The 16650-nt window shown below is 33.0% G+C and overlaps 1 pseudogene; it reads left to right on the top strand.

Moving 5' to 3' along the window:
• Nucleotides 1-379: 379 nt before the first annotated feature.
• The window catches only part of LOC149541005 (uncharacterized), a 50565-nt pseudogene continuing 34294 nt past the window's right edge, over nucleotides 380-16650 (top strand).

Below are 16650 nucleotides of genomic sequence, written 5' to 3'. Positions count from 1 at the left end.
CTACTTCTATTATTGATTTCTGGGAAACCTTGGGCAGACCTCCAACGAAGACTACTTTCTTATAGATTGCCTGGATGGTTGGTCTGATCTTCATTCTTTGGAACCTTTGGTTGGAAGGAATCATAGAATATTTTGTGATTCCAAATTAGGAAGCTCCCAATTGTGGAAGTTGATTTTTAATAGGCTCCAGAAGATGAGTTATACAAAGTGTGATATGTCTGTTAATATAGATCCTGGGGATCAAGTTATTGTGAGGAATTCAAACTTGGGAGATAGCTATCAAGGATGCATTCCTAGAAAAAGACTGAGCCATGGTAAGTAGTGGGTGTGTCGAGATGGGAGGTGGTTTCCTCCCCTAACTAGGTTCTTGAAGATCAATATGGATGGGTCTTCTCAGGGGAACCCTGGTCATGCTGGTATTGGGGCTATTGGTAGGGCAATGATGGTAGCGTTGTTTTTCTCCTCTCTATTTACAAGGGTCAACATTTTAATAATTTGATGGAGACCCTAGCTATTAAAGTTTCTATTGAGTGTGGTTGTTCGTTAGGGTGGTGGAAGATCATCTGTGAGTCTGAATCTTAGATTGTTGTGGATATGTTGAATAACCAGAGGTTGGAAGATGTTAGTTGGCAACTTGCCTCTTTCACCAAAAAGATTCTTAGTTTTTGTAGTTCCTTGGACTTTGTCTCCTTTCATCATATCCCTTGTGAATGGAACAAAGTGGCAGATTGTTTGGAAAAGTGGGCTTCAGAGAATGTGGGTAGATGGGTTATTAATGGTAGGTATGAGTTACCTTGTGAGTATTGTGAGATCATTGATCAAATGTTACTAGAGGATAGGAGTATGTAATTTTATTTTGGGCCTTCGGCCTTGGCTTTGTAATTTGGATTTGATTGAATAAAATTTTACCCCTCTTTTAAAAAAAAATAAAAGGTAAGTACTAAGCGACTATGTGACACTTGTTATAATGATTGTATTAGAAAGGAAAATATTGACAACATAATACAAATAGTTATCAAAGGAGCAAGTGTATTCAAATTTTAATATGATTTGAAACAAAATTAATGATTATTAATAAATTGTAAGTGTCAATTTTTATATTTTTTTATATTTTTTAAATGACAAAATAAGTTAACTTTATAAATTAAAGTTTAGTTTATATAATAAAATTGAAATAAAAACAATTTTAATGAAGATTAAAATGTGTTAACATAAATTTAATTTTATATATAACATTGGTTTAATCTTATAAGAAATAATTAGTTTCATTTAACTAAATTAAAAAATACTAAAGAGGCTAAGATTCTTAGAGACAAGTGCAAAACCTTTATCCCTAGTAGATTAACTAGTAGTGACTCAGATATGCTTAGCAAAAATATATCTCTTGAGGAGATTCAAAAAGCCATCACTACCTTAAAAGATGGCAAGGCTCTTGGGCCTGATGGTATCCCCATTGAATTTTACAAAGCTAATAGCAACTGGATCAAATTAAGGAAGAAAGTTCAGAGAAAGTAGCTTTGGTATCATAGGTTGAAAAGAAATCAAATTGGATAATTGACAGTGGTTGTTCGCATCATATGACTGGTGATATGAACAAGTTTGTTGACTTCAAAAGTCAGGATGGAGGCATTGTCAGAGTTGGAAATAATACAACATGCCAAGTTAAAGGTATAGGATCTATAACTCTTGATGGTAAAACTAACACTGAGGATGTATATTTTGTTGATGGTTTGAAGTACAATCTTTTGAGTGTTCGACAACTAGTGGATAAAGGTTATCAGTTATAGTTCATAGAGAAGACATGCATGATTAGATACAAAGATGGAAAGGTAATTGGAATAAGAACCAAATCTAGAGTTAATTTATTTCAGTTGAATCCTATTGAAATAACATCTTTGGTTGCAAAGATAGATGACAATTAGTTATGGCATAAGAGATTTTTTCATATAAACTTTGATAGTATTGTGAAGACTAGTAGCATGTTTGCAGTTAGAGATTTGCCTCAGATTGTAAAACCTACTAACACAATTTGCAAGGAGTGTGTTTTGGTAAAGTATAACATAACTTATTTTCCTTGCAAGAAGTGTACTACTACAAAAAAATTGGAGATTGTACACAAAGATCTCAGTGGTCCTATGAAGACTAAAGGATTATATGGTGAAAGGTATTTTATGATTCTAGTGGATGAATTTTCTAGAATGATGTGGGTTGCATTTCTTAAAGAGAAATTTGAGGCATTTGATAAGTTCAAAATATTCAAGAATAGAGTTGAGAATGAATTTGGTATGAAGATTAAATGTTTAAGATCAGATAGAGGAGGAGAATTTACTTCAAATGAGTATAACATATTTTGTGAAAAAATGGAATTAAAAGATAGTTATCATCTCTAAGAATCCCTGAACAGAATGGCATTGCAAAGAGAAGGAACAGGTCAATGATAGAAGTAGCAAGAGCCATGTTAGCTGAGAATGATGTATCCAAGATGTTTTGGAGAGAAGTTGTGAATACAATAGTCTACACTATGAACATAGTGCAAGCCAGGAAAGACACAAACAAGACCCCTTATAAACTGTTGTTTGGTCACTCACCTATAGTTAAGTATTTCAAAAATGTTGGTAGTAAGTGTTATATCAAAAGACATGATGATATTGGTAAGTTTTATGTTAGAAGTGATGAAGGTATGTTTCTTGGTTATTCATTGAAAAGAAAGGCTTATAGATGCTATAATATGAGAAAAAAGATCATTATGGAATTTGCAAATGTGAGAATCGATGATAAATTTATGATACAAGAGAGAATAGTTGATTATAATTCAAATGATGATGTTATTGCTAAGCCAAGAAATGATGAAGTATTTTTTGAAACTAACAATGATTTGCATAATGAAGTAGAGCCAAGATAGGAACAAAGCTTGGAACCTTTAACTGAGCTAAGAGTTGAGATAACAACTCCTACTTCGGGATGGATATGATAAAGAATCACCTATTTGAGAAGATCATCAAAAGCAAAGATAAAGGTGTGATGACAAGAAGTAGAGTCAATGAAGAGCTATTTTTGATATCTCAAGTTGAACCTAAGAATGTAGATGAAGCATGTAAAGATGATTATTGGAAACAAGCTATGAAAGAGGAATTGGATCAGATAGTAAAGAATGAGACATGGGAATTGGTCCCCAGACTAGCAGGACTATGATGAGACCTATGCTCTAGTGGCTAGAATAGAAGCAGTAACACTATTCCTAGCCTATGCATCACAAAAGAAATTTAAAGTATATCATATGGATGTCAAGTCAACATTTTCAAATGGAGAATTTGAGGAAGAGGTATACATTGAACAACCTAAAGTTTTTCCTTTGACAGATGACAAGGACATAGTATGTAGACTGAAGAAAGCATTGTATGGCTTGAAGCAAGCACCTAGAACTTGGTATGCAAGGTTGGATAAGCATTTGAAAAATCTTGGATATAACAAAGGTATGTTAGATAATAATCTATATTGGAAAGAAATTGATGATGGTTTAATGGTTTTGGTAATATTTGTTGATGTGTCATATTTGGAGGAAATGATGAGGAAAGTGAGAAGTTTGCAAAAGAAATGAAGAGAGAATTTGAGATGAGTATGATAGGAGAAATGAAATATTTTCTAGGATTACATATTGTATAGAATAAAGAATGAATCTTTATTTCTCAGACTAAGTATTTAAAGGATTTTCTGAAAAGGTTTGGTTTGGAAACATGTAAACCCATTGGAACACCTATGGTAACTGGACACAAGTTATCTACAAAGGATGAGATACCTAATGTTGAGTAGAAGAAGTATAGATCTATGATCAGAGGTTTGCAATATTTGACTCATACAATGCCAGATATAGGAAATGTAGTTGGAATTGTTGTAAGATTTCAAGGTTATCCTAGAGAAGAATAGTATGCAATAGTTAAAAGGATATTTAGACACTTGAAAGGAATATCAAAGTTCGGATTGTGTTATGGCAGCTCTAATGATTTTACTCTAAGTGCTTATACTGATGCTAATTGGGCAGGTAGTATGGATGACAAAAAGAGCACCAGTGGTGGAGCCTTCTTTCTTAGAGGAAGATTGGTTTCTTAGCTAAGTTAGAAGCAAGATTATACATCACATGTACAAAAAAAGCATAATATGTTACTGCAACAAACAATTATAGTCAATTTTTTTGGATGAAGCAGACGTTGAAGGATATAAGGATATAATTCAATGAACCTATTTTCATACATTGTGACAACACAAGCATAGTAAATATGTCTAAGAATCCAGCATTGCATTCTGAGACCAAGCACATTTCTATCAAGTATCACATGTTGAGAGAGAAAGTTGTAGAATAGGAAATTAGATTGTAGTATGTGAGTACTAAAGAGAAGATTGCATATATATTAACTAAGCCTCTTCCCAAAGAGATTTTTGAGTATTTGTGAGGTATGCTAGGGGTTATGCCCCTCCCTACGTTAGAGTAGAAGATGCAAGGATGCAACTGTCTAGTGTAACAGAGCACCATTGTTTGTCTAGACTAATTGATGCTTCCTATATGGGGGAGTATCTGTGATGGACATAGTCATCTAGGAATCTTGATGGATGTTGTTTTTGAACAGTGTCTTTGGAAACTTGAGCTAGTGAGAATCATTTGGTGTAGAGTTTGATGGTTGTTGAAACGTTTGACATTGATGTCAATGGGGGAGAAGTACAGCATGAAAAAAATCATGAGGAAAAACATCTTGAGGAGAAGATAATTTAGAAGAAGTACAACATGAAATGAAAATTTGATGGAAAGCACATTGAGGTATATCAATGGGGAGAATGATTGATGAAGAGAATTTGAAAAGAAAGATGACAAATATTTTGTTGGTGTTCTTGGAACTAGATGTTTTTCATCTATATTGTCATCAATGCCAAAGGAGGAGATTGTTAGAAGCATGAATGCTAATGATATTTGTATGGGGGAGTATTGTAGATATGTTACTATGATGATATGTTACATTCATGACTGATTTTTTCATTGATGTCAACATAGTAGTTTTATGTAGTATCTAATAGAAGAACAACTAAAAGATCAAGATGGTACCAATGACTAGTTGAGTATTCTCACTATCCCAGGTTACGGGAGATACTTTTGAGTATCTAGTATATGCAGTTAATGTTGAATGAAGAAATATTAAGTTTGGAAGAAGCTATGTAAGTTTTGGTGATTTATGTTCTGAGATAGAGTTTACAAAGGCATGTTTTGCTAAACTTGTTATATCTTTTAGCAGAATTGTTATTCTGAGAATCAAGGTTGAGGATGTGTAGAAGACATATTGATGATGATGTGGTCAATTTCACTCATCATGATATCATGTGTACAAAAATATATTCAAGTTGCAAGGCAGAAGATTAATGTTACTGCTAAATGTAACATGTTCTTAATGTGCTCTTATAATGATTAATTGAGAAGGTCTAACAGCTGACTTAAGGAATTGTTTTATGGACTCAGTATAAAGGAAGGACATTTTCATTTATCATGATATATGTGGATGATATGGAAAAGTGATTGTAAGTAGTAGAGAGAATAGAATGTAAAGTTAAGCAGAGCAGAGTAGAAGTGAAGGAAACTTTATTGCCAATGTTTTATTATGTGGTCTAAGGTTTGATATTTGGATCTGAAGTTTGTGACCTAGTTTACAAGGTCTGACAGTGATTGGTTTGGTTGACAAAACAAATGAAAGAAGAACATAATAATAAATTGCATGTTTGGGTAGTGAGCCCTTCTTTTAGTTGAAATTGCATGTTTGGGCAATGGGCTTTTCTTGCATACATTGTACTACAACTCTTAATAGGCTTGGAATCTGCTAATAGGGATTCAAAGTCTCCTAACAAGGACTCTATGTACTAAATGCTGTAATAGACTCCTAATAGGATCAATCCTCTAACAAGGAATATTTATATTAGTACATCATCTTATGGGCATCATTCCCACCAGTGTTTTCCCTCTACTCAAGGGTTTCCCTATTTAAGATATCTAGTGTAATGATTTATGTACATCTTATTATGGTTTTTGTTTACTTTTTTTGAATGGTTAAGTTTGTTTAAAAAAGATAAATGTTTTAATTGTTGGATAACTGATTCAGCCTCCCGCCCTCTCACTTATCTTGTTGGAATTTTTTTTCTAACAAAACCCTCCAAGGAGAAGGTAAAACTAGGGTGGGGATGAAACCCACAAATCTTCATGATTGCAGTTATAAAGTGTATCTAATGAAGGTTACAATGTTTGATCATAAACTATGATTTACCATGTGCAAGGTATGCCTTGTTAAAGGCTTACAAGATTGTTAGATCTTACCTTGTTAAAGGATTTCAACACCCTATTAGAAGTGTGCTTGGTTAAAGGGCTTCAACTTACAATAAAGTAAGCACCCTATTAAAGCATTTACAAAAGCCTATTAAGACTAATCGATTGAGATATTTTACTAGTTCACCTATTAGAATGACTTAGCCTTGATCCTTTGGTTAGCACTTCTCTTCTAGATAATAGATCCTCTCTTTCCTAGTGTGTACTTGATCTTCTCTGATCAAATGTATCACTTCTATCCTCTTCTCTTCTTTCCTCTGTTCTCTCTAACTAATTTTGTAATTCCTTGCCCTTTCATTGACTCACAACTCCTTAGCCACCATGAATTCTTTGTCTACACATGCAAAATTCTCTATTTTCCCCTTACATCCTTTTTGTATTATTTCCTTATGGAGACTTAGGTGATTTAGGGTTAGGTATGATTTAACAATTGTGATTCATGCATTTTTCCACTTAGAACATCCCTCAATCTGATTGGTTGCATGTATTGCATATGGATTCTTAATTTTCCTTTGAAAATATCTTCTAGAATCGTAAAAAAATCCTTAAGTTGGCTCAAAAATGATTTACATTGTAGTTTATACCATTATAAACAGCTATATCAAAAAATGTTTACTCGGCACTTGAAGCCTCTGATGCTCAGCATCCACTATATCTTCAATGATGTAACTTAGCCTCTAAATGACTCAACATCCACTGTTCACTTGACATCTAAATTCACTCATCACATACTAACTTGCTCGTCACTAAAGTGACTCAACACTAACTATTTTCTTAGCACATATTGGTGCTCGACATGTACTACATATTTTTCTCAAAATGCACTATCTGACAACTTATGCTCGATATGCACTACTTGCTTGACATGCATATTGTAAATATGACTAAGTTTATACTCACTCATATGTCAAAACCAATCTGAGATTAACAATCTCCCCCTTTGACATGAGTGGCAAAAACACTTTGCCATGCATATGTTAACTTAAGCATAACTTATTTAATGTATATACTTTACTTGGCTTGCATACAAAATTCCAAAATTCCAAAATTTTGCAAAACTTATGACTTATCAGTCATACCTCAAAACTTCATAACTCCCCCTAAGCTAATTGTTCTATGTTGTATCTAAATTTCTAAATCTAATACTCCTACTAAGTAAATTTTCTTCAACTATTGGCATACTTTGTTTTCTTCATTTGCTCCCCCTATGGGTATGATCTAGTTTTCTATCTCAATTCCCCTTTTTCTTCAATATCCCCCCTTTTTGACACATATGTCCTAGGTTGTACATGAATAGTGTGTTTTTCCAAAAAAAATTATGGACCTCCATGATTATCTTAAGTGCTACATCTCATTTGTTGCATGCTATCTCTAGAGATTGAATTTGAACATCTAGCTGACAGCAAGGTCTACTAGGCCTTCATGAGTAGAAAGATTTGGATCTTTCTTCATCAATGATTCTACAAATTCTAGTTCCTTGTGGAACACCTCCATGTGTGGGGTCAACATGGATTGAATACTAATCAAGGTAGCTCAAATATTTACATCTTGTGCATGTAGTGCAACTAATTGACCTTGAATAGAGAGCAGTCTATGAAACTGAGACTAAATTTGACTAGAAGATGCTTGTAAGGTTTTACTTGTGACATTCAAATCTCCCTCCAGTTGACTCACATGTCTTTGAACTTCTAGTGTGAAGAGATTCACATCACACAACTTTGTGTATAGAGAAAATATATTCTTTGACAACTTCCTCACATATTCCATTTTGGTTGCTAAATCAACCTGTTTGAGTGCAATGGCACTGGAAATATTTCATCCACCTTTGTTATAAACCTTTTCTCAGACCATTCTAAAAGTTTGGTGTTTGTATCTAGGTTTGCATCACTAATTTTATCCACCATATTCACTAGTTTCTTAATAATTGGTTTATCTACTTTAGGTTCTAGGAGGTTGAACACATCAACAAATATGTCTTTGATGTCATATAGCACTTGTCTTTGCTTGTGCTCCCTTCTTAGAAACTCTTGATTCTTCTTCCTTGCTAGAGCCTCTTACAATATGCTCATTTTCTCAATGGTGATTGTTGCTAGATCAAAATTTGGTAGTTCAATCACCTCATCTAAGTTGACATCTCCATAAGATGTACCTTCTCCAACCTTAGATGCTTCAGGATTAGGCCTTTATGACTTCAGTAGTGTAGCTTCTACACTCGACCTATGCATAGTTTGTCTAGGGAAAATGGTTAAAGAGAATGGTAGAGTAACCAATGTCTGAATGGCTATTTGTTCCTCTAGTTTTGTAGCCAAAATTGACTCTTTAGTCCTATTCTTCTCCTTCTCTTTGATTTTTGCTTGGACTCGTGTCCTATCCTTCTGAACTATTAATGCTACTTGCATTGGTACATTTGGCACTAAAGTGTTGACACTTGATATCATTGTGTCCTTCCTTTGGTATACAACAATTGGCATTGAAACATGAGTGTTAGTGGTAACACTCTGTTCTATTTCTGGACCTTTTACCTCTGTAAGTCTTAGGGGCACACTAGATGTAATAGTGTCCTATTTCTCTTCTACTACTACTTTATCAATTTCATCTATACTTACCAATATAGGATTAGTGCAAAGTTTAGTAGCTAATTTTAAATCATGTAGTATCATTTTTAGATCATCCTCTATCAAAGGATTGATGTTTTGCATGGTATTATCAGAAACATTCTTTATCTTGATTGTATCCTTTTGACTTTCTTGGTCCACATGAGGGAGAATGGTACTTAGCATATGTACCTTAGGTACATTCTAATCTTATTTCTACTCTTCTTTAGTTATTTCCATTGCATCTACTTCTTTCTCAATACCTCCCTTGTGTCCATCCTTGATAGTTTCATCTTTTCTATCCTCTACAACTTCTTGTTCATCTTTTTGCTCACATACCTCCTCAGGTGCTTTCTCAATAGCCTTTTTTATTGTCAGCCCATAGATAACCTTCCATATCTGGGTGCTCTATTAGACAACCTCTTCAATGTTATTCTATAAAATATTGAAGGCTCTATATTTGGGAGAAAAATTCCCCTTGTCTTTATTCATGGACTTGGTCATAGATGACATATCCAATTCTAGCATTACTTTGGCTACAGTAGTCTCCCTAATGTTCCTTTTAGCTGTTAGACTATATTGTCATCTTTGCTCAACTTTGTCATATAAACTTTTAGGTAAAGAGTTGGCAAGCTCAATTGGTGTTTGCTTGAATATGGCCATCATTTTATATATAGATTCTTCAACCTTATTCATTGCTTGAATGTGGCCATCATTTTATAGAATGATATTATTGTGCTTAGTGAAAGACATGGTATTTTCCATACTTTATTTCCACAAAATTGTATTATTCAATAGATGAGGAAAGATTCCCAGATTTCAATGGCACAGATGCATCAGATCCCTGGACGATAGTAATAGAAGATATCTCTGGCAGTCAAAATAAGAGAGAATATGACTAGCCTTCCATGAAATCATCATCAGCATAATGGATGATAAGAAAGAGCAAGAGGTGAAAGGCAAGTTATAGTTAGTACCACATCACAATTAATGAGCCTCATTGTTGCACTGCAATGCCTATAGACTACATGTTTTAAACCCAGTTTGTTCATAAATGAATAAGCTAAAATTAGATGTAAACTAGCAATTGCACCTTAGGTTGCAATAGGTACGCCGAAGAAATAAAAAAAGTAAAATTTTCTTATATGTACAAAATATATATTTGAATATGAAATCCTTTAATCCTAATTAAAATTGTAACCCTAAACCTAACCCTAAGCATGGTACAAACCTAAACTCTTAACTTACTTTAACCTTAACTATTAATCTTAATTAAAACTCAAACTCTAATAAGCTTCAAATGATAATGTTAAACAATAATTATGATATATACCTTAATCCCAACCATAATCCTAATTGACTATATTATATTAATTAAACTTATGTAAACCTTGATTTTTAACCTTGACAATAACAATATTTATGATATATACCTTAACCCCAACCTTGATCCTTTTTTCTTTTGTTATATTATTTTATTTAAATTCCATTTATTATGGTATACAAATATCATTTATTGTTTATATTATATATGTGTAAAATTTGATATTATCTATATTGCTAAAAAAAGATTGATTGTTTGTTATTAGTTTTTTTGTTTTTTAATATTGAAGAAAGCTAATAAATTACATATAGAGAGAGCATAAGTCATTAGTTTATACATAAATATATATTTTAATAATGAATTTAAATTAAAACACTAAAGCTCTTTACTAATTTTATTGTACTAAATATATAATTTTTAAAAAAATGTATTAGCTTAATACTTATAATAATTTAAAATTAATATATTGTTAGATCTCTCTCAAATAGATAATAAATTCATCCTACATACCTTTGTTTTAGTTTTTACCAAATAATTATGTAAAACAATATAGACATGTCACATTAAAAACAAATAATTTTAACAAGTTTAAATTTTTTCAATACAATCGTACATATATAAGTGTTGTCCAAGCTAAATTCAAATGACTAGTGAAACATAAAGTAGAAATAGCATTAAATTACAATTACAATCGTATTGAGTTATGTATAGTTTTTTTCCAATAAAAATAAATAAACTTTTTGCAATGATTGTGTGGTACCATATTGGTGAATAGTCAATGCAATGAAAATATCAGCTAGAAATAATTTATGTTGTTATTACGTCACAATTTTTTACCAAATTTAAAATGTTCATATAGTCATTGAGGTTTCACATGAAGTCAGTTGAAAATTGAATTTTGTTATAATCATGTGAAATGGTAAGATGGTTAATCATTATAATTTCATATGAAGGTGACATGCTAGTTAACTGTTATGATGATATTTTAAAGCCATTGCAGATAGTTAGTTATCTATCATGAATTCATGGGAGTTGAAAAGTCAATAAGCCATTATGATCATTTATGAATAATAACTTGTTATGGTAATATGATTTACTTGTGGAGAATTTCCTTGTAGGGAGCACGTCAAAGGGGTGGAAGCATTGTTATAAAAGAATTGGCCATATGGGCATCACCATCACTAGGAAAATGGGTATGAATTTTGAATTACCATGGTTAAGGACCTAGTGACTTGTATAACATGATACAATCATTGGACACACATGAGCTATTGCATAACCTTTAAAACATTTTAACATTTTAATTTAATCAAAGTACATACCTTTAATGGTTTATGGTTGACATTCTCATCACTTTAATATAATACATATTTATGTATGTGCATATAGATATAAAAATAAGGTGACACCATAGTATTAATCTATATAATATTATATTTATTAAAATATGTATATTTAAATTTTTTTACACTATGAGAAGATAAGGAGATAAAATAATCTTCTAGGTGAAACACGTATTTAGATATACATATCTTAGTAGGTACAACCTTAGATAAACATTAAATACATGTAAACAACACTCATTTTTTTCCAAAAGAAATGTGGCATGAATAAATTTAAATTTAACATAATACTATACCCTTGAGTCTTTCTTACGAATTTTAGAGAGTAATACTCTACACAAGCATAACCATAATATTTCAAAGTCTCTGCAAATTACATTTAATTCAACTGTACAAGACTATAATGTACTAACCACTACTACTATAGAAATTTATTATAAAAAAAGAAAGCATGGCCATCTTCTTTTGGGGCTACAGTTCCATTTATAGAAAATAAAATTAGTAAAGAAAATAGATATACAATCATCTATAACATATTTGTTTAAAATCAACCAAATACAATGAGCAAACAGGTATAATGAGCAAACCTCAATCATGTAAAATCCTTTAAGAACATGTAGTTGATGTGAGTTTTGACCAAGAAGATATATAACATATCAAATAGAACCCCTACTTCAGTTTTATCATGTCTTAGATAGTTTAGAAAACACTTGACAAGCCTCTTGGTCTCTATAACCTTCCTTACTTGAACATGATCTGTTATGAAGGTTGTACGACTTAGTTTGCATATCAAATATAGACTCTTATTCTATCTACATATTCAAATCTAAATTCTCTAGTATTCATGTACATGTTGTATATATTCATGTCTTCTATTATTCTACTTTCAATTATATAGTATTCATGTGCTTGTTGTATATATTCATGTTAGCTTTACATGTTGTATATATTCATGTCTACTATTATTTACCTTCAATTCTATAGTATTCATGTGCCTTGTGTATATACTCATACTTTTTTATTTTCTTTTTCTCAAGAAAGCTAAAACTTTTGTCTTAATGTTGTAGTCCTATGACTATCTTCCAGATGGAACTTGCATGGCTTAAATTTTCCATGTGTCATGATACAAGCTATGCTTTGGTTTACAAAAATTGTTCCTTTTCAAAATGGGATCCTCTCATAGACAAACACTAAAATATGAATCTCAATCAGTTGACCTTTGAATTAACTCCAACCTAATACTAAATAACAGAGAAAATATTGTTTATCATTTTTCAATATTTGTAGAAGGACAATGTTCAAGGGACTTCAAACTATCGATTAATCTTTCTAGTATAAGAGATGTGGTTTCTTAATTTCAACAAGTTAATATGATCAAATCACCTCAATTTAAAATTTCCAAATTTAATCTATTTTATTTATTTCTTCTGTTAATAACTACTTACTTGTGATGCTTGTATGCCAATCAAAATTTCAACACCAAATAGAAGGAGAAAGTCCATGATTAAAAATGCTAATGTACTAGGATGTTGATCTGCTAAATGGTTCATCTATGGCCTGAAGGAGGAAGGAAAACTTTGATCTGTTACTAGTTCTATGTTTCCAAATAAATATGATAATTACAAACCATCAAAACCTTAAACATGATCAACAATAAAATTAAATTAGTAAATTGGTCTTGATTTTATTTGGTAGTGAAGAAGACATATGTTGAAAAGTAACAATGCCACCAATCAGCATTGCAGATGTTTCCATAAATAGAAACAAGAAAAAATCCCATTTACTCTTCTGCAACCATAAGTACAATAACCAACACAAATATCACTTCTTTTTTAAAGATAAATTTCCAATACATGAAACATTATACTAACTTCCAAAGGTGATAACAATTTGCAAATGTCACAATCAGATGAATCTCACTTTACCAACATAATTGGATATCAAAGGGAAATGATGATCAAATTGTTGGAGTTGATGAAATGCAACTCCAAAGACACCCAAGATCACTTGCATGTGAAAACCTATCAAAGAGAAGTCAAGGAGAGAAGAGTGTGGAGCAAGGGAAAAACCCTAAACGGACATGAGAGAGAAAATATGCAAACACACAAAAATATGTATTTACAATATGCAAGAAGTGATGTTTTGATGAAATACAATGAGGGAGAGACCACTTATAAAGGCCTCAAGGAATCTCCTAGAAAAAGCTAGAAGATGCTAGGAGATAAGTGTGACAACTAAGCATACATCCACATAAGGTGGAAAGTCCTCAAACAAGGTGAGAGGATAAGTATGACTTAGGAGAGAACAAACTCCCGTATTGTCAACAACTTATAACTAACTTCTAGACTACAATTAATAAATGAAATACATTTACCTAAGTAAGCTTAACTAATAGAATAAATAATTAATAAATTAGTTATTTACTCTAACACCCCCCCTTAAGTGCAACTTAGGGAAATGCCTTAAGCTCACAAAACTAAGAAATACAAAATGTAGAAATGGGTCTCGGCAATGAGGCCATGTTAGGTACCCATGAACAATGAAAAAAAAAACAACCTCTAAAAACAGGGAAAGAGAGAAAACCACATAGGAAAAACCCTCCCCTAAAAAGAGGTAACCTAGTGAAGAACTGAAGAAGCCTCCAACTAGGGGAACGTCCCCTAAAACAGGAACAAGGAGTGATCATGTAGAGCATCACTGAAGCATGAAGAAGCTGCAAAATCTGTCATCAAAAATAAAACTGCTGATCTGAAGAACCTCCATGGAAGAAAAAGGCATGAACCAAGCGTGTCTATATGGTAGATGATCCATCTCACCGAAATGCATAGGTAGCCAGCCACTGCAATCGCCTTGTATATAGGATCAACTACTAAATACATAGCTGACACTAATGAACCATCGAACCACAGATGCATTAAAACAACAACATAACCCCCCCTTAATGCAGACGGGGTCAGATGATAGGAAACTAAAAAGGTGGGCCAAAGTCTCCTACAAACGAACCAAGAACAACGAGAGAGGAAGAGGTATAGACACCTATAAAGGCATGGTCACACTAACGCTACATGGGGCTAATGTCATGGAAGGGACACTCACTTGATAAAGAAAGATGACACAAACATTGCAACTACTATCCCCCCATGGTGCTTTATGAAAATAGTGTATGTACAACTGAATCAAAAACAATGTTCATGACCCCCGGAATGCAAGAGTGGCACTTTATCTTAGTGTGATACATAAAAGTGCTTCAAAATTATAGCTACAATGGTCAAAATAAAAAACAAGATGATACAAAATATAGTACAGCCTAAAACAAAGGAAATCATGCCAAGAAAATGATCCTTGGGCCTAAACCACTCAAGATATCCACCATATAGCAAAAATGCTAAAAATATGATAGAAAGAGCATGGGCCAAAATCTAAGAAAAAGGACCACATTTCTGAAAAGGTGATAAAACCAGCTTTCTAAAAATATAAAGTTTTCAAAAAACGGACATGGGACACAAAAGATATGCATACGGGAGTCAAAAATAGGACTTTGGAATTCAACTAAGAAAATGGGCAATGAAAAAGCATCAAAACCTAAAAATACCTACACCAATGTCTCTTTCTTGGAACTAGCTTTTTGACACTTCTTTCAGATCGAAAAAATACTTACGTATGCTCAAGTTATGGCCAAAAAATTGAAGGTAGGTCAAAAACTGACCCTTGAGATGTGCAAGAAAGGATGATGATGTAGCGCTAATGTCATCCTGATGTCAACAATCTGTGGGATTAAATTTGATGGCCTACAGCTGGTCACGGTAGAAAGAGGTGCCACATGGCTGCCACGTATCAGGAGGATATTGCGTTGACTATGCTCAAGGAATGCCACACGGCATTGATAGGTCCACTGACTGGCTAGAGTAGTGACAAGGCTGAGAGTACCAGTGGAAGCGGTGAACTAGAGAGGCGCTATGGCAGAGGAAATACAGACACTGACAGTGATTGGGCAGAGTGGGAGGCACTGCTAGGGATAGGTGATGAACATGAGGTGGTAGCTCCGTAGCAAGGAACAAGAGACGTCGCTGGGGTTGGCGAGGTGCCGGTTGGATGCAGGCAACCTCGTAGTGGTGGTGCTTTTTATATTTTTAAATTTTTTTTTCCAAAAATCGTCCGTACGACCGTACGAAAGGGGCCTACAACAAAAAAATTTGCCTCCCGAAGCCCTGTCTCCAAAATCGATGAATTTTATATAGATCCTAGCTGAAAAATGCCTTTCGGATCCAATGGTAGTGTTCGGTTAAGCTAAAATTTCATTGAAAATTTTTTGTTCCCCCGATTTGAAGAAAAATGCATAAACAAATTAGGGTTTGTGACTCCAAATCACGGCTTCAAAAATTCTTCAACAAAGCAATAGTAGGGAGGCTTTGATACCATATTGGAGTTGATGAAATACAACTCTGAAGATTCCCAAGATCACCTGCATGCTAAAACTTATCAAAGAGAAGCCAAGAAGAGAAGAATGTGGAGCAAGGGAAAAACCCTAAATGGACATGAGAGAGAAAATATGCAAACACAAGAAAATATGTATTTACAATATGCAAGAAGTGATGTTTTGATGAAATAAAAAGAGAGAGAGACCGCTTATAAAGGCCTCAAGGAATCTCCTAGAACAAGCTAGAAGATGCTAGGAGATAAGTGTGACAACTAAGCATACATCCACATAAGGTGGAAAGTCCTCGAACAAGGAGAGAGGATAAGTATGACTTAGGAGAGAACAAACTCACGTATTGCCAACAACTTATAACTAACTCCTAGACTACAATTAATAAATGAAATGCATTTACCTAAGTAAGCTTAAGTAATAGAATAAATAATTAGTAAATTAATTATTTACTCTAACACAAATTGCTCAACACAACGGTTGCAAATAGATAAATTCTTAGAATGCAAATGTCTATCTATCTGAATATTGGAAAATAAAGTTATTAATGAGAGTATAAAACAAAATAAATAAATAATAAAGACATAAATAAGTTAAAGATATAGGAA

The sequence above is a fragment of the Cupressus sempervirens genome, chromosome 9 (assembly GCF_028749045.1).
Source record: "Cupressus sempervirens isolate cs-2001-9-10 chromosome 9, ASM2874904v1, whole genome shotgun sequence".
NCBI lineage: Eukaryota > Viridiplantae > Streptophyta > Pinopsida > Cupressales > Cupressaceae > Cupressus > Cupressus sempervirens.
This window is presented reverse-complemented; position numbering and strand designations above follow the sequence as displayed.